The sequence below is a fragment of the Peromyscus maniculatus genome, chromosome 6, assembly GCF_049852395.1.
Source record: "Peromyscus maniculatus bairdii isolate BWxNUB_F1_BW_parent chromosome 6, HU_Pman_BW_mat_3.1, whole genome shotgun sequence".
Classification (NCBI taxonomy): Eukaryota; Metazoa; Chordata; class Mammalia; order Rodentia; family Cricetidae; genus Peromyscus; species Peromyscus maniculatus.
Window position 1 is genome coordinate 51,861,679 of NC_134857.1, and position 18,585 is coordinate 51,880,263.

Sequence of the window (18,585 nt, forward strand, 5' to 3'; positions counted from 1 at the left end):
TTCAGTTTCAAATTTTAAATTTTTCATTCAATGTTGTATATTTTTCTTGATATCATATTTAGAGTGACACAGATTATTAAATCTACATCCATAGTTTCAACATAATTATTTATAGAGATATACATTTTTGATATTATTTTATTGCTGACATACATTTCTCATTGTTTCAGGCCTTCATAGCTCTGCTATGTGCTATAATTTTTCTTTACCATCCATCCAGTGAAATCTGCTAAGCAGGTGATAGTTTGAACATTACAGGTCATTTTCTCTCAATGATTTTGTTTCATAAGTAATTATTTCTTTTCCTAAAATCATTTCCTGTTAAAATATGTTGTACCCATAGACTAAGCAATTAATGAGAGCTATCTATAATGCTACCTCATGGAATTAAAACAAATTGTTTTATTCCAGTATTTGTGATGTACTAAAATAGTTATGCTGTCATCTGTTTATCATGTAGAGTTTCTCAGATGTTTTGGGGGCAAAGCATAATTGTAAGCAAGGCACTTTGCCCATTTTATCATTGAAATATGGTATATGACATCTATTCATATAAATTGTCAGTTTGCTCTAAGTTTTGTGTAAACTAGTTATTAGGTATAATAAAAAACAGCAGGTTAGAATTTAATGAAACTACCAGTTAGAGACTCAAACTATTTTCATCACTTATGTGAGAGATTCAAACTGCCTTTAAATTCTGTTTTCTGAAAGTGTAGTTGAGGAGGAGTGGGAGGTGTTAGTGAAGTAATACTGTCTGTGACAATGACTTTTATTATTGGAACTTGAGTAGGTAAAAATGTAAATCAGAGTAATTTAAAAGTTTGTGTTTAGAAATGGGATCCAATCTAAACATAACTAAAAATGATTACTGATGATAGCCTTCATCTTTTGCTACAAAATATTTTGAAGAATAATCACAATTTTCTTGAAAGATTGAAAATACCTATATCCTATATTTTCTGAAATTATTCTTTAATGTTTTATTAGCATATACTTATATATACTATATAATAAAGGGTTTATGACTTTTGTGTATGTCCATAATGTATTTTTCATATTCCTTCCCTCTTACTCTTTCTTCTCCCCTCCTATTTCTGTTACTGTATTTTCTATTCCCAAGAGTAGAAAATATTCTTCTACTTTTATGTCTTTCTGTTTCTCTTCTGTCTGTCTGTCTGTCTGGTTTCTCTTTCTCTCTTTCTCCCTGTATGTGTGTTACCCAATGAATTTGATCAGGGATATTTACTCTAGTATGAGTGAGAATTTGTTTACAGGAGCATGGGTATCTCACCAGAGGATAAAATTCTGAAGAAAATGCTTCTCTCATTCCCCATCATTGTTCTCTGTTCCTCAGCAAAGGACAGGTTGCCCATGAGACTTGGAGGTCAGCATTCTACACTGGTCTCTTTCTTCTCTTCTTCCCAGTTCATATTCCTTTTACACCTGCTTGCATACTGTTCCCTGATCCTTGTAAAGAGTATTATAGATGTCTCATTTTTGTCTCAAAACCAGTTATTCCCCATACTTTGACCAGTAATGAGTCTCTATAGTTGCCACTGAGCACTGCAAAAAGAAAATGATTTCACCCAAACTGACAGCAGAACTAACTAACCTGTACCATTAGCATTTATCTAGAAGCCAATTTGACAGGCATATCATGTCTATTTAGCAAAATAATAGCAGTAGTTTCCTTGCAAAACCTTTGGGTCCAGGCTTATAATCGAGGTGTGAATTCTTCTTTTGGAATGGGTATCAAATTCAATTAGGAGTCATTTGGTTTCCGCCATAACAGATTTGCCATTATTATGCTAGTGGGCAAATGCTACCTGGCTGATCAATAGTGTGACACACCCTGTCAACAGCTGAGGAAGATGTTGAAGGCACTGATCTTCCAGTAGCTTTCATAGTACCTTTTACTACTTTGAGGGGGGAAATCTTTCAGCCCTGCTCCAGCTTGGTTCTATATGTCTTGGAACCAACATGTGTGATATCATCAAGTCTTCAGCAATAGAAAGCAACCAAAAGGAAGTGGCTAATAGCTGTATTGTTTGGTGGCATCACAGGCTGCCCTGCCCAACAGTTGATGGAGAAGCAGCACAGCCCAGGGATGGGATTTTCATCTAATAACATATGGCTTCTGGGGATACTTTTATCTACTCTTAGTGGTCTGTTCAAATTATTTACTGTTTTATTTTTTGAATGGCCTATTAAATATATTTTACACATTGAGAGTTTTGATTGACCCTGGTCCTTCTCCCTAATATCACTGCTTCCCTAAAATTGCTTGTTTTTATATTATTTTTGGCATCAACACTTTGGCCTTCATTACAGACTTGAACTTATTTAGAATGTCATTTCATCTTATGGGTCATATGTTCTTTCTGAAAATTACAGAATTTACTTTATTCTATTCGTTAATTACATCACAGGTTATATATTCATGCAAGAGTGTTGGGACCTTAGATTCCCCTCTTCTTCCTATAATTAACCATTCTGATCTTTAGCATTAATTTCCAACTTGGAATTACCATTTGTAAAAATTGTTTCTCTCCCTGTTCTTGTATGAGCTCAATATCCATTTTCTATAACAATGCTAGTGTACCAGTCAGCATCACAACATTTGGTTCTGTCCTCTTCCAACTGATCTTAGTTGCTAATAGCATTATCATTCTGAAATAGAAAACTAATTATAGTACTGCTGCTTTGACCTTTTCTTTCTGCAGAATAAAGTGGAAACTCCTCAGTTTTAAATTCTCTTTATTTTGTAGTGGTGATTTGTTGGGGGAGAATTACACACACCACTGAAATCACATGGAGGTTAGAGTTCAACATGCAGGTTCTGTTCTCACCATCCATCATTTACGTCCCTTGGATCAAACTCAGGTTTTCAGCCTTGGTAGCATGCATCTTCACCCACTGAGCTAGCTCATTGGCTCACACATTTAATTCTAGAATCCATGTTGTTTCATAGCCATCCATTGTAGCATTTATCTTCAAGATTCTGTAATCTTCACTCTCACAGGAGTGAAGTTCTATTTTTCCCCCACCTTATTTTCTTTGTGGTTGATGCCTTTCTGTCTTAATTCTTGCTCTTCTTCCTAGATGTGGAGTTGCTTAAATTCTTTTATCTGTACATATTCATTGATTACTCAGTGAGTTCCTCTCTTCTCATCTCTCCCTTATTCTATGCAGGGCATAGATAGATCATAATTATCCTATGAACTTTTGATGTATTCTCTGCTATATAGTATACATTTCAATCCACATGTGCTGAGTGATAGAATTGATAATTGCATTTCACAGATTTTAAAAGGAAGCATCAGTGGTAAAATAATAAGTTCACAGATCAAGAAATCATTCAAAACAAATGTGAAGTTGTAGACATCAGAATGCATAAACTCATGATGATTAAACTTAGAAAAAAATCAGTTTGTGTTGATAATTGTCTTTGGCTAATAATAAGAAAAATATAAAAGGAAGCATCCAGCTTAGATTAGGAAACAGTTTTTTTTTTCTTTCCAATCAGCAATAGTAACATGCACAGGCAAGGAAATGCCTGCTATTAAGGAAGACATATTTTATAGTTACATTTCTGTAGAAGCAGGAATAGCACTCTCTAATCAAGGTCCACACAGTGAAACACTGGGTTCAACCAGGAGGAGGAAGGAACAAGAGAAAGTCTGGAAAAGCCTTTACTGTTGGTTTCTCAGGCAGAAATAATAATTTTGGAGGGGCCTCAGGCTTTAGATGGTGTGGGATGAATAGACAGGTCGATAGTAGCCTGGGGTATAAAAGGGTAGTTGACTGTACAGACACAGGTTGCTCAGTTTGCATATAAATCATTCTCACATTTGGTTCCCATATGTGGGGATTACTCGCCTTGGGAGAAGCAATGTCTCCAGGGTCAAAAGTACCTCAAGGTATCAAAGTTTGATGATTAAAAAGAAGAGCTTGCTGGAACAATTAGAAAAAGAATAAAGCAGAATGAAATGCACCTCGATGTTAATGAAGTAAGAGAAGCTTTGCTTTTACAGAAGAAATAAAGAAACATTTTTCTTTGCAACCATTTGTGTAAATTTATGAAGTACATGAGTTAATACTGCTAGGAAACAGCTCTGAAGGAAGAGGCTTTGTTTGCCAACAGCTTTAACAGTAAGATCTCAGGATGGAAAGACTGCAAGCTCTCTAAAAAGCACAGAGAGAAGAAGCAACTCCAGCAGTGAGCAGCAGAGCAAGCGCACTTCAGAAAGAGAATGGCAATTCCTCAGTGCTGTCAAGACAAAGGATCCAAGACCCAGAGAGATAGTAGGGAGGATCGGGCTAGGGGAAGCTTGCTTCCAATGCTTTATGGAATCTGGACCATGTTTTCTATCAAATTACTTGTGACTTATAGTTTGCTGGTGATAAAAACTGAGAGAATAAAACTTTGAATCATGAAATGGTAAATAATACTAAAGAATCGGTCATCTTCTGTAACCCAACAAGGTTTCCAGTGGAGGGACTGGGACATCAACTCAGCCACAAATCTTTGATCTATAATTTGTCCTGCCTGGGGTAAAGGTGGCACAGATGTGCTGGAGTGAAGGTGGCACAGAACCTGTGGGAGTGGCCACCCAATGACTGGTACAACTTGAGACTCACACCACCAGAGGGAGTCTGAATGGCCAGGAACCAGAGGCTGGATATCCCAGAGACCTAGGATAGAACCAAACATGACTGGACGAAGTCAAGTCAAATGAAATGATTGTAAATGATATCCTGCTATACTTGTAGACAAGCACCTAGCATAATCATCATCAGAGAGGCTTTATCCAGCAACTGATGGGAGCAGATACAGAAACTCACAGCCAAACATTAGACGGAGCTTGGAGAAATCTGCCAAAGAGGGAAAGGAAGGATTATAGGAGCCAGATGGGTCAAGGACACCACAAGAACATGGGCCACAGTATCAACTAACCAAGACTCAGAGACTGAAGAGAGTGTGTATGGGTGTGACGTAGGTCCTCTGCAGATATATTATGGTTGTGCAGCTAGGTGTTATGGTGATATTTTATTTATGCTGAAATGTGATTTTATTTGTATGTTAAAAAATAAAAGTGCCTGGGGGTCAGAGCTAATAGCAAGCTATTTAGCAGAAGTCTAGTAATGGTAGCACACGCCCTTAATCTCGATCACATGATAGGCAGATCTCTGTATGTTCAAGGACACCACCAGCATGGAGATACACGCCTTTAATCTCAATACCAACCATAGATGACCTAGAGGTCTATATAGACAGGCAGTGATGAGGAGGTCATGTGGTTGGTTTTACAACCAATGAGAAGGCAGAACAGAAAGTCAATAAAAAGATAGACACACAGCACAGAAATTAGGTCTCTTTCTTAAGGGAAGGACGGCAGTGGCAGCAGGTGGTAAGAAGGTGGTCTTGGTCTCAGCTCTTGGCTATTGTTCTCTGACCTCTGGGGCTTTTAACTCTGCATTTGACTCTCTGTTTCTTATTTAATAAAACAGTTCAGACTTACATCCACAAGGTGTTCTTGTGGGGCTCCTAACAGTGGGAGCAGGGACTGTCTCTGATTCTTTTGCCTGTTCTTGGGACCCTTTTCCTACTATAGGATTTCTGTGTCCAGCCTTGGTATGAGGTCTGTGCCTAGTCTTATTATGACTTGCTATGCCATGTTAGGTGGATATCCCTGGGGGAGTAGATCTGTGGGAGAAGGGAGGTGGTGGGGGAGAGACTGGAAGTAGAGGGCAGGGATGGGGACTGCATCAGGGTGTAATCTATGAGAGAAGAATAACTAACTAACTAACTAACTAACTAAATAACTAACTAACTAACTAACTAAATAAATAAATAAATAAATAAATAAATAAATAAGAATAAAAAGGAAACCTATTTCTTCAGGCTTTGTAATTGAAAACCACTTGTTAGCATAACCTGGCCTGCTGACCCACCCCTCTTCTCTTCTGTGCAGTTGACCAACTTTTTTTTTTTTTTTTTTATCTCTTTCTCATGGATAAGTAGCTGCCTTTCACTTCCATTCCACTGAGGATTTCTGCCTGGGACATCATGGGGTCTGCTACAGGATTCTTTGTATTAATGGCAGATCAATTAAAGACAGTGATTCTCAACCTTTCTAATGCTGCCACCCTTTTCATACAGCTCTTCATGTTGTGGTGACACCACTTCATAAAATTATTTTTGTTCATATTCCATAACTGTAATTCTGCTACAGTTATGAATCATGATGTAAATATATGTGTTTCAGTTGGTCTTATTTGACCCCTGTGAAAGGGTCATTGGACCCCTAAAGAGGTCATGACCCACATGTTGAGAATCACTGATTTAAGACATGAAATAATCCTTTCTTAAATTCTTGGCTCAGTGAGAAAACACATATACCTTTATTTTACTAGTGATTCATTGATGTTGAAAACTTACTTCTATTAAAAATCACATTCATGCATGTCTTGAGTCCTCATAGAAAATTAAGTAGAAAATTGTGGCTGTGTTACTTTCTCAGCTGAAACAAAAAGAACTCCATAAAAGCCGCTATCACTGACCTTAATATAAAAGAGGATATGCTGGGTGACTATGGAATCAGGGGAACGTTTTTTCACTTCATTAGCTTTTCTTCTTTCTGGCCTCCTCAGAAAATGTGCTCGGCATAGCTGGTAGCTTCATCCCTCCATTGAAAGACCTAGAATTCCAGGCCCTTGCAGCCTGCTCCTTCACAGTCTCTTTAGCAGATTAATAAAGAAAACAGAGATTAAAGCCATAGCTACAGCCGAAGGTACAGGTCTGGAGAGCTTGCAAATCAGTGACCAGCTGAACAGGAAGTGCACTCTTCAAGAGTCTTGTCATTCTAATTAGATCCTGGGGAACTGATTAGGCAGACTCTGGAATTCTTGCCTGTAGAATAATCACTCAGAGAAATGCTTTCTTGTCAGACTGGCTTTAATTCCTACCCTGGACACTGAGGCTGAAGAATAAGACGAGGAATGGAGGATCCAAACCAATGCCTCAAACCAGAGTAAGACTGAAGTGATAAGAACAAACTAATCAAAGGTTGGAGGCCCTTCTGTGAAACCGCTCCATCGTTTCCCAAACCTACCCTTTACTCCTTGAGGTATGAAGACATGAGAATATTTTAACACAACTTTGGGGAGCTACAAAAATCATGAGAGGCATTTTTCTCATGTTTATGAATTCTTCAAAAGCATTGGTGTCTCTGTAAAATGTGGTGAAGAGAATCAAGGAAATAAGACAGCATCATACCTATTTTCAAAGGGAGAAAGAAAGCCTCTTCACAACTTGGCACTTGCTGAACACCTGGCCTGTGACATGCACTGGGCAGTTCCACATGTGGATATTTAGACAAGCTGCTGAGAACCTTGTGAAACAAAGAACCAAATACCATCATTTGACTAAATTTACAGTAATCAATAGCACTCCAGCAATAGTTTAATTAAAATCACCTGTAGCTATCTGTGAAAGATTATTTATCTACTTATTTATTTATTAAATGAATTTTTCTCTCACATAATACATTCTAACTGCAATTTTCTTTCTGTCCACTCCTCTGATTTCCACCCTACACCTCCCCTCTCCCCTAGACCCACTCCTCCTCCATTTCCCTTCAGAAAAGAGCAAGCCTCCCAGGGATATTAACTGAATATGGCATAACAAGTTACAATAAGACTAGGCACAGACCCTCATATCTATGCTGGATGAGGCAACCCAGTAGGTAGAAAAGGGTCCCAAGAGCAGGTAAAAGCATCAGAGACAGCCCCCCCCACACACACACTCCCATTGTTAGTAGTGTGACAAGAACACCAAGCTATACAACTATGACATATATGCAGAGGACCAAGTGCAGACTCACGCAGGCTCCGTAAATTGCTACTTTAGTCTCTGTGAACCATGGTGAGCCCTGCTTAGTTGATCTATGGGCTCTCTTCCTGAGATCCTCAGCCCTTCTGGCTCCTACAGTCCCTACCAAGCTGCCTCTTCTCCTGGGTTTCCCAAGCTCTGCCTGATGTTTGGCTGTGGTTCTCTGTATCTGTTCTTATCAGTTACTGGATGAAGCCGCTCTGATGATGATTACACTAGGCACTTGTCTACGAGTATAGCAGAATCATTTGTAATCATTTCATTAACTTTTTCTCCCCAGTCATGTTTGGTTCTATCCTAGGTCTCTGTGCTATCCACCCTCTGGTTTCTGACCATCCATACAGTATTAAGCATGGGAATCCTTCTTATAGTTGGAATAAGTTAATCATTGGTTGGCTGCTCTCCCAAGTTTTGTGCCACCATTATCTCAGCACATCTTATAGGTAGGACAAATTGTAGGTTGAAGTTTTTGGGGCTGGATTGGTATCCTGGACCTGCTCCTAGAAGCCTTGCATGGTTACAGAAGATGGCTGGTTCAGGCTCTGTATCCTGAATTACTAGGAGTCCTTGCTAGGGAATTCCTAGCATTCATCATCAAATGACTAGGTAACTTCTTACTAATTTATTCACATCATTCACACAGGTATAGAGATATTCATGAAAGATTAATTTGAAAAAAAGCATTCTACAATAACCAAATATAATGTTTTGAAATACTGTACAGGCTATAGTAATATTAATGGCTTCTATAAAGGTCAGTTGCTTTCTTGGAAAGTTGGCAAGAAATAGATTAGCATACTAATCATGATATAAAATAGACTTTCCCTATTTCTGCCTATGGATCATCACATCTTAAGAAAATAAAATGACAAAAGGGTATTATATAAATGAGTTAACTTTTGTGTGTGCTGGAGATCAAATTTAGGACCTCAGGTGAGGTAGGCATACTTCATAACTGTGCCACAGCATAGCCTCATTCCAACTTGTTTATTTTATTTATTTGTATATGTAATTTTGGGACAAAGTCGTATTACATAGCTCAAGCTTGGCTGAAACTACCTGTCTCTGCCTCCTGAGTGGGAGATTAAAGGCATGTGCCATCACATCCAGCTCAGATAAATATATGAGCATTTTCATTTAACATAACAGTAGCCGCATGGATAATTCAAGGTATTTTTTTTTAATTTGAAGAATCTTTAAGAAAGTTAAAATTATTGCAAATCATCTACTTTTTTTAAAATGGAAGACAAAAGATCTGTTGTTACTTAGCTTTGGTTCTATAGTAAAATTGACTTTTTGCCTATAAAAGCAATGGCTTTGAAGCATGATAGTTTATCCTTTAAATCAGTACAGGCACATGAAATGGGTTTCTTTGTTGTGTTTTATGGTTTAGGAGTTTAACTGAACTAAGTAGTCTAAGATTATGGGAAAATTATTGCTGTATTGGGCTGTTGACAGTGTTTGCTTCTGACTTCAATAGTGCTGTTTTTCATTTTATCCATGGCAGCATTTCGTATTACTAAGATTTATCACTAAGTTCTTATGTAGCACTGCAAACACTGGAACAATCGATACTCTACTTCTGCTCATTAAACAGTATTCATTTTTATCATGTTTTATTATTATTGCTATTTTATTTATTAATTTATTTTAGAAACCAGGTCCCATAGCATAGCCCAGACTGGTTTATAATTGACTACATAGTCCATGCTGACCTCAAACTTTCAATCCTCCTCTCTCATTTGACCAACAGCTAAGGGTCTAAGATTGTGGGAGTGTGCCACTGCACAGTAGTAATCTTTTGATTTGTGTATATGCATGTGTGTGTGTGTCTGTATGTGCATGTGTGTGTGTGTGTCTGTATGTGTATGTGTCTGTGTGTGCTTAATCCTAATGGTGAAATGAAGAACCAGCATTTTTATCAACTTTAGAAACATAAACCATTCAGTAAAAAGTTTTGGATCCATAGGAAATATTATTTCAGGTAATATTATTTGCTCAAGGAAAGAACATCCCATTTTTATTTTTCATTTGGAATCCTGACTAACTTTAGTATGATTTTCTGAACTGGATGAATTTGGTGGTCTAGACAATTCAAAGGCAGCCCATTGCTATTGCTATATAAATATATTGTTACTTTGCAAGGGCCATGTGACTACTGCTCATAATACCATGAATTCCAATTCATAATTTGATAGCTGTTTCAAAATGTAGGATGACAATTTCATATTTCAATGTTGACAAAGTTAAAGTGATCATTTTATATATGTGGACTATGTTATATTAATGCACCAGAAAGAATTTCTTCATAGGCTCTCAATCTTTACATCCAACCTTTTGTCTTTAAGCCAGGTGCCATATTCTAAGTACACTCCAGAACTATGCTCTCTTACACACTTGTGATGGAGAAAACCTGTGCTCAAATTGTTTTTTTAATGGTTCCGTGGTCTCGATAAGCTTAGATCTCTTTGGTTCAAGGCAGACTACCTAGAACTTCATGTCAGATATAGTCTTCCATTCAGTGAGTTCTCACTTACTCTCTCTGTCATCTATGTCAGCTGAGTTCTGTGAGCTAAGGTGTTGAGAATTTCTTAACTATAAATGCATTTTAAGTAGCCCCAAATAGGTGGTTAGTTGTGGCTGCTTGGTGGGCAACCAACTATAAAAATTTGAACGTCACAAGTGGTTTTGATGAAGAAAAACTACAAACAATGATTATTCCAGAGGAAGTTTTTATTTTGATGGTCAACTATGTGTAGAAAAAGATAACTTTAGAATGAAATAAAAAATAAAATGATAGACTTTCTCTTTTACCTCAGGCCCAATTCTCAGGGTCACTACTAACTCTGCAACAGATTACCAGCTGTAGCTTTTCTTCCAGTCTGTCTACTCCTCCTGTGGACCCCCTAACCTGGCCTTCCCTTGCTACCCATTCCCTAAATGGTGCAGACACCCTCTACTCAACCACAGGACATGCCTGCCAAAAGACCAGGTAGGCTGCCCAGAGCCCTTCTATATTCCTCTGTTCCCCCAGACCCAACCATCAGGATCTCCCCTAATGCTGAAACAGACTACATCCCCTGCCTCCCTTTCCTGAAGCAAGTATTCCTCATGAACACACTAGCTGAGCAGGCCAGTAAAACAGGCAACATACAGCCATCACACTTTCAGAAAATCTAGAGGAAAACCAGAATCCAAGGAACAAGGCAAATAACCAACAAAGCCAAATCCAGAAATCAGCACTTAACTTAGACCTATAATCATCCCAAACCCAGAGGTCTTCAAGCTAGTACAAGAAGAAAGTCAACAACAGCCAGGGCAGTATGTATGCACCAGAGCCCAGCTATCCTACCACAGCAGGTCTTGAACATTCCAACATTGCTGAAACACAAGAAAATGATCTTAAAACACTTGTATGAAGATGTTTGGAGTCCTTAAATAGAAAATGAACAAATCCCTTGAAGGAATACAGGAAAACTCAAACCAACAATCAGAGGAAATGAATAAATCCCTTAGAGAAAGCAGGCGGAGGGGCACTGAAGGAAATGAATAAAATCATTCAAGACCTAAAATTGAAACAGAAGCAATAACGAAAACATAAACTGAGTGAATCCTGAAACTGGAAAACATAGGAATGCAAAGAGAAACAAGAGAAGCAAGCTTTACAAAGAGAATATGTGAGATGGAAGAGGAAATCTCAGGGACTAGAAATATGATACAGGAAATGGATTCATCAGTCAAAGAAAATGTTAAATCTAAAAAATTCCTGACTCAAAACATCTAGGAAATATGGGACAGTCTAAAAAGATCAAATCTAAGAATAATAGGAATAGAGGAAGGAGAAGAATCCCAGCTCAAAGGCTGAGAAAATATTTTCCACAAAATTATAGAAGAAAGATCTCCTAACCTAAAGAAGGTGATGTCTATAAACATACAAGCTTACAGAACACCAAATATATTGGAACAGAAAAGAATTCCTCTAACTACATAGTAATCAAAATACTAAACATACAGAACAAAGAAAAAATATTAAAAGCTGAAAAGAAAAAAGACTAAGTAACATATAAAGGCAGACCCATTAGAATAATACCTAATTTTTCAATGGAGACTCTAAAAGCCAGAAGGGTCTGTAGAGGTGTGCTTTAGATTATAACAGACTGCAGATGCCAGCACCAATTACTATACCCAGCAAAACTTTCAATCACCATAGATAGAGAAAATAAGATATAACATGATAAAGTCAAATTTAAACAATATCTATCTACAAACCCAGCCCTACACAAGGTGCTAGAAGGAAAAATCCAAACCAAGGGGTTTAACTACACCAATAAAAACAGAGCAAATAAATAACATCACACCAACAAAACAAACAGGAGGGAAGCTCCCCACTCCCCACTTACACACACAATCAACCATGACCGATAATAACATCAAAATAACAAGAATTAACAATATTTGTCATTGATATCTAATTATCAGTTGCTTCAATTCCCCAATTAAAAAAAAACACAGATTAACAAAATGGGTATAAAAACAGGATCCCATCTTTCTGCTGCATTTAAGAAACCCACATCCACATCAAGGCTAAATATCACTGCAGGGTAAATGGTTGGAAAAAGATATTCCAAGCATATGGACTGAAGAAGCAAATTGGTGTGGCCATTTTAATATCTAACAAAATGAACTTCAACTCAAAATTAATCAAAGAGATGGGGAAGGACACTCTACATACTCATCAAAGGAAAAAAAATCCACAAAGATGACATTTCAATTCTTAACATCTATGTCCCCAAACACAAGGACACATGTGTTTCTAAAAGAAACACTACTACAGCTTAAATCAAATATTGACTGTCACACACTGGTAGTGGGAAACTTCAGTGCTCCACTCTCACCAATGACTAGGTCATCCAGACAAAAACTATACAGAGAAATGAAGAAGCAAAATAACATTGTAAACCAAATGAACCTAATTGATATTTACAGAACATTCCATCCAAACACAGATTAATATGCCTTCTCAGCACCTCAAAAACTTTCTCCAAAATGGCCAAAAGCTTGACATACAGCAAATCTCAGGACATAAAAGAAAATTGAAATAACTCCCTGCATCCTATCAGACAACCATGGATTAAAGCTGGATACTAACAACAGAAATAACAAGAAGTTTTCAAACTCATGGAAACCAAATAACTCTCTGCTGAATGAAAAATGGGTCAAGACAGAAATACACAAAGAAATAATAATTTCTAGACTCCAACGAAAAAATTGTATATACAACACACCTAAACTTATGAGACACAGTGGAAGTTGTGCTAAATGAAAAATTTATAGCACTAAATGCCTACATAAAAATCTCATACTAGCAACTTAAAAGCACACCTGAAATTTTAGAACAAAAATAAGTGACTCATCTAAGAGGATTACTGGCAAGAAATAATCAAACTGAGGGCTGAAATCAATAAAATAGGAACACAGAGAGCAATACAAAGAATCAGTGATTGTAGGAGAATGGGAAACCCAGCAGAAGAAGGAGAGAAAAGATTGTGGGAATCAGTGAGGATGGAGAACACCAGGAGTAATATGGCCCACTGAATGAACTAAGCAGGGCAGATAGGCTCACAGAAGCAGTAAGTGTGGGGCCTTCATGGGTCTCCACCAGGTCCTCTGTATATATGTTACATCTGTTGTCTTGGTGTTTTGGGGGGACTCCTGAGAGTGGGAGCAGGTATATCTCTGACTCTTTTGCCTGCTCTTGGGACTCTTTTCCTCCTATTATGTTACCTTGTCCAGCCTCTGTATGAGTGCTTTTGCTTTGACTTATTGGATTTTGTTTTGTCTTCTTTGGCTTTTGTCTCATGGAGGGCTGCTCATTTCTGAAGAGGAAATGAAGGAGGAGTGGTTCTGGGGAAGAGGCCAGGTGAAGCAGGAGTTAGGAGTGGAAGAGGGAGGGGAAACTGTGGTGGGGATGTATTGTATGTAAGAAGAATATATTTTTTTTAAAATGTTAGAAACAGGTTTATTATATAACCCAGCAATTCCATGCCTAAGTTTTTACTTCAAAAGGAAATGAAGGCATATTTACATATTACAAACTTGTATAAAAATTATCATAGCAGCATTATCCATAATAGCTAAAAATTAGAAATAGCATATAGGTCCATCATGTAGCAAGTGGATAGATTGCTGTATATCTACCCAATGAAATATTATCAAGAAATAAACAGAAGTGCTAACATGTACTGCAGTGTATATAAACTCTGAATATGTGAAAAATGATGCAGATGATTCCACATATACAGTGTCAAGCAGGAAAATTTAGAGAAACAAGAAGCACAGAAGCACATCAATCACTGTTGCCTACTATGACAGGAAGGTTGAGGGCATGGGATGGGTGGCAATATGATATTGAGAATCTGTCTAGATGTTTAGAGCCGTTTTTGAGGAGTTAAGCTACAAATTACCATGTTTTAGTGGCCATTTTTTTGTGGTGGGCCACAAGAATATATTATAGAGATTCAGCTGTGTATTAAAGTTGTACTTTGGCCTGCCAAGGGTCTGTCAAAAGGCAAGCCATTTATTATGAATATTTGGTGTTATCCAGCTCTTAATATTTCAGCTGTCTTCTGCTATGAAATTCTCGCATGCCCAAATATTCTCAAGTTGGCAAACAGTTCAGCTCCTCAGACCTGCTGAACTTCTAGGTAACTAACTTCCCTGCTGGAGCCAGTACTTGGAAAAGGTCAAGCAGGCAAAGACAAGCTGGTGGAGAAACATAGCTTTGCTTCTTGTACAAATGAAGCTGAGACCATCTACCTGCCTTGAAGCCTAGCAGTCTCCAGAGCAACAGACTGAGAACAAAAGAGGTTTTTACATATCAAGGTGGAAGGTAGAGCAACATTCCTAAGGAGGCAGAGAACCAGAGAACCACATGGCCAGGAAAAAAAAGGTATTCTCTGTAGAGCAGACAGGGAGAAGAGAAGAGCACAGAGGTAATGTAGATGGTAAAGCAGAACTCTTGAGCCAGGAGTAGAGAGCCAGCAGAAATGGAGGGAGAAGAAACAGAGGACAAAGATGAGACGAGAAGCATAAGAGCTTAGTCCTTAGCAGGACTATGAGAGGGATCAGGACAGAACTGTGGAGACAGGATTTCATCCCAGAGAAATAAAATAGATAAAGAGCTTGGTATATCTAGATTTATTCTTGTCCTGAATGCCTGACGGAGCTGTAGCTGTATTGACAGAATTTTGTTTTAGAGGAATAAATTAACAGACATAAAAGCCTAGTGTATATAGATTTTTTTCTCTCAGATATCCCACACTGGATGTAGTGATGTTATGCCCAGATTGTGACCCCCCAAAGAATCCACCGTAGACCTTTGGATGTCCAGAATGCAACAGCAAGGTTTATTCTGCAGATACAAGTCTAGACAGGGACTCATCCCTACACCCAATACAGTGAGGCAGGGAGGAGTGCCTCTTTCTTGGGGAAGTTAGTTTTTATAGGCAAAACCCATAAAATTTCTTAGAGGGGAGGGGGTTAGTACGGGTCCATCCTTGATTGGTCAAGTTTTTCCCGGGCCTGGACTTTATCTTATTTTAGCTTGTCTGTTTGCCTTGTCAGGAGTTTTACAACTTCTCTCCGGGGTCCGGTCTTGTTATCTCTGGAGAGGGGCATCTCGTGGTTAATTGGTTACCATCAGACATCCTGACTCTGTTCTTTTGTTCCTGGGGCTGGCGCCATCATTTCTGGGGACTTGAAACTGGCCTGGCCTAAATCACAGTCCCCAAAACTGCCACTGAATACTTTAGGTACAGAATGCAAAAGTAAGGTGTTTTCTAAGTCTCTAGGGAGGCTCTTCCAAACCTCTCACTCACAGCAGGGAGGTGGGGAGAAGGAGCCTCCCCTTTCTTTGTGAGGCTAGTTCTTAAAGGCACAGACCATATAATTTATTTTAACCTGCCTCCCTTTTTAGTCTTTTGGTCGAATATCCTGACTTTTCCAAAGTCCCTGTAGCAGATACAGCCACCTGGGGAAAAGGGGTCTAAGTTCTTATCTACACTTAGGAATCCTGGTTTAAGCTTTTCTTTGTCTGTAGGGGATAGAGTGGGGGGTTTTACTGAGGTATCACATTTCCCCCCTTTCTTTGTTCCTAGAGGGGCTCAATCATGAGCCCCTAACTTGCTCTAATTTAAGAGATTTCCATGTTCTCACTTCGGGGTTTGCACATGACTCGTATTCAGTGGTCCTGACTTGTGTATAACCCCATTGTACCATGAGTTATGTGCTGCCTAGCCTCTGTTTTATAAATTGTACTAGTCTGTTAAGTATATAGGGCCTGAGTAAGATAATGAGGATCACAGTGGGCCCTATTAGACTTGCCTCTATGTTAGGGAGCTTTTTTGACCCAGCATTTCAGCCTTACTGAAGAGGGAAAATGGACGAAGTGTTTTCTTCTGGAACTGCTTCAAGCTGGCACTGGGGCGCAGTTGTCAGGCGTGGGGCAGAAAGCTGAAATGCTGGTCAAAGACTGGGCAAGGGGCATTTGTCAGAAGCATGTAGCTGCCTGACCCCATAGGGACAGGGAAGAATCATGTTAGCTGGGCTGGTCCACGTCAGCTTTTAGCAAGTCTGGAGCTCACAGTCGTCTGGAGCAATGTAGTCAGCAACTGAAGCTTGGAGGTGACTGCCAGCCAAATGGAGATCTGTTGAGACAAATTTAAACTAGAAACAGAAGTTAAAATTTATGAACTTATTTGGAACCCCTAGGTCCATATCTTTAGTAATGGGAAAAGCACTAGTCCCAAAACTATGAGAGGAAAATACTATCTTTAGGAATACTTATCTGGGGTCCTTCCGACCTCCGTGAAGTGGGTCTAGGTTTTATGACTCTTTTGATCCTTTGAGGCCTACTTACAAAATGACATAAAAGTTTTAGATACGTTAGTATTACTAATCTGTACTGAAATCCATATTGTAAACAAAGCAGGTAATGGGTATCTGTAAAACAGCAGAAGTGGACTCATACCTTTGAGTCCCAACAAGAACTACAGATTTGGGTTAAAAGCTTGTGCATTTTTCTTCTGTCCAGAAAGCCAGGTATAAATTGGACAGAGATTTTTGGCCTCATGAGAAGCATTTTTAGGTTTATATTTACATATATTTAGATGACATCTAAAACAAATTTAAAATGTTGAGCTTGTAACTGAACAATAAGTAGTCATTGCTCTACCAGCTCATCAGGGCTCCTAAATGTTAAGCTCTGAACCATAGAACAAGAGAGTAATCTGAAACATATTTTATCTTAAATCATTTTTTTTTTTTGAGATCGTCAAAGCTTAGAAGTTTTTTGTTGTAAAAGTGAACTAACAAGCTAGTTATCTCCTTGCAGAAGGATCTGGTTGATGCTCCCATGCTGACAAAGTTAGAGCTAGCCTAGCCATCAGTACTATCAGAAATCTGAGAAGGATAATATCTGAGTGCAGACCAAGAAGCTTCCAATCTTATAAATTACAGGGACCAATCCCTACCCAGGTCTCCATAGCGTTGGAGGCAGCAGTCATAACAGTATCAATCTTTTTTCATCATCCGGCCCATTACGATCCTGTTTCCTGACTTCAGCACCAGCAGTTCTGTCACAAGCTTCCCATCAGTTCCTTTACCAGGCTCTAATGTGACCATCACTTTTCCATCAGGCTGGGGGATGCTTCGGAAGAGACAATGTTGCTCCCAGATGAACTGTCCAGTCAACTTGATATTTACATCTACCTGGCCAACCCTGGTGACATTATCTTTGATGTGGTAGGGAAGACATTCAGATATCAAGGGGTCTTCATTTAGATTTGCCAGGTAGGGAGTCTTTTACAGTACAGTGCCATCCTCTCAGACAGCCATGCCCATCTTAGCCAGCAATGTTTCTCTCTCCATTCTGAGGGCTTTTGTCTTAGGAGGCTTTTTTTTTTTTTTTTTAAGTCTCATTTATCTTGGCAATAATCTTTTTCCGTTTCTTGTAGCCTCTCTATGGCCTCCTCAGGCCCAATGTGGGGCTTAGCACTGGGGGAGAAGGAGGGCTCCAGCTCCCCATTGTGTGGAGGAGGAGACTAGGGTGAAGCTGGGGTGGGAGGAGATGATACCACTGACAGAGCATCTCCAGGACTGTTCTCTTTTACCTTTAGACCTCTTAGGGCAGAGGCTGAGAGTCCCTGAGCCATCAGCAGCTCCCAAAAATGCGCCACTTCCTTCTGCAGCTCTCGGGTAAACCAGGCATTGGGGCATCTTGCCCTGTGGTCAGTGTAGCCATGATCCAGGCAGAGACGTTGTGGTGCCTTGTATGTAATCTTCTTTGGAGACCTTGGGTCACTGCTAGGATTGGAAGCCTGTCTGATATAATAAGCTTTTAGATCAACATTTAAATGCCATATTCTGCAGATCTCTGAAGTATGAGGGCTGTCCAAATGTATCTGAATAGACAAACTTTGATTCTAGTTACTTGTTTCAAACTCAACCCTGAAAACATATGCAAAGGACTGAGTAAATAAGTAAACATATCCCTGTAATATTATATCAGTATTTATTTATCCTGATTATAATTTAAAAAAAAAAACTCAATTATTTATGACTATTTATGTTCTTTAATAGTCTACAAAAGTAGCCTAAAAACAATGCTTTTAAGTTGAAGCTCTTCTAGCATC

The 18,585-nt window shown here is 38.7% G+C and overlaps 1 pseudogene; it reads right to left on the reverse strand.

Annotated features, from left to right (window-relative positions):
* LOC102910932 (heterogeneous nuclear ribonucleoprotein A1 pseudogene) overlaps window positions 1-18,169 on the reverse strand; it is a 31,233-nt pseudogene extending 13,064 nt beyond the window's left edge.
* Between the last annotated feature and the right edge of the window lie 416 nt (window positions 18,170-18,585).